The 1,229-nt window shown below is 38.5% G+C and overlaps 1 protein-coding gene across 2 annotated transcripts in view; it reads left to right on the forward strand.

Annotated features, from left to right (window-relative positions):
* Positions 1–1,229, forward strand: part of CSDE1 (cold shock domain containing E1, RNA-binding) — a 41,796-nt gene that overhangs the window by 8,000 nt on the left and 32,567 nt on the right. The window lies entirely within an intron of this gene.

The raw sequence follows: 1,229 nt of genomic DNA on the forward strand, positions 1-1,229 counted from the left end.
AAAAAGAAAAAGAAACGACCTAGGAATTATATACAAAGTTTTTGAAACTGCAGAATCCAGAAGCATAACCTCTAAGTATTCTCTTTATATTGGTCAGGATACAGAAAGTATAGTGAAATAGTTTTCAAAAATTAGTAATTATTTAGAATATAATCTAGAGAGCGGCAGTTAGTTTGAAAAACAGTTGCATCTAAAAATTGAAAGGAACAATGGAAGTTAAAAGGTCTGTTCAGATTAACAATATTGTCATTTTCTAAAACTGTCTTAGGAGTGAAAGAGACTGCCTTTTCTAATGATTTCCTTTGTTAGTATGAACCAAGCAAAGTGTATCAAGGAAAAAGGGAAAGCAAATCAATTGTGATACAGTAATGAATATTACAAAGCAAAACAATTTTCACCTGTTGTGGAATGGGGACAAGGAACAGAAAACATGTTGGTAAACTGGTCTTTGCTCTTTGCTGCTTTTTTAACACTTTTGATCTGACTCCCAGTAGAGACAGTTATCATCCCCCTCAACTTTCTGCTGCGAGGTAGGTAGTCCTTTAAAAGTAAGAGGACTCCTCTTCCAAAGTAACCGCAGTGAGCAGATTCCGCGATCTCTGGAAGCACTTGCTGTATGTGTTGAGTGGCGCAGTAGGAGCAGAGGCTAGAACACTGTTTGTGGGGCGAGTGTGACTGGAAAGGGAAACTTGGTGAGGCAGGTTCGAAAGGGTATTTGACTTTTCTGTAAGAAAGTTGTCAGATGTTTTAAGTATGGGCTTCCTGCATCTTTGTATTTTAAATCGGAGCATAAGATTTAAAGAAAAAATAAAACATTGGGGCCTGGGCAGAGAAAAAGGTAGACTTGTTGGGTATTTTGGTGGTAGATGTGCTTGAACGTGGAGATGACGACAGACCTGGAGGTGCTGGGTCCGTCCAGTTGTCCAGACTAGAAAACTTTGCTACTCACTGGATAGGGAAGTTTAGATGTGAGACCTACTGAATGAAAATACATGATGGGGGTCTATTTTCGATTTTCTAAACTGGGTAGAAATAAAGGTGCAGAATTGAGGATGGAGTCATCACTTTGTAAGTGATAAAAGAAGTACAAAAGAAAATTTAAAGAAGGCAAGTCAGGATGAAATGCTAAGGAAGAATTTTTTTTTTAAGATTTATTTATTCATATAGAACTGGGGTACAGGCCAGAGATGCGGAGGGTGAGAGGATTCACCAGAGACAGAGTGGGGAGC

This window comes from Condylura cristata, unplaced genomic scaffold (genome assembly GCF_000260355.1).
Source record: "Condylura cristata isolate star-nosed mole 26May11 unplaced genomic scaffold, ConCri1.0 scaffold00026, whole genome shotgun sequence".
Classification (NCBI taxonomy): Eukaryota; Metazoa; Chordata; class Mammalia; order Eulipotyphla; family Talpidae; genus Condylura; species Condylura cristata.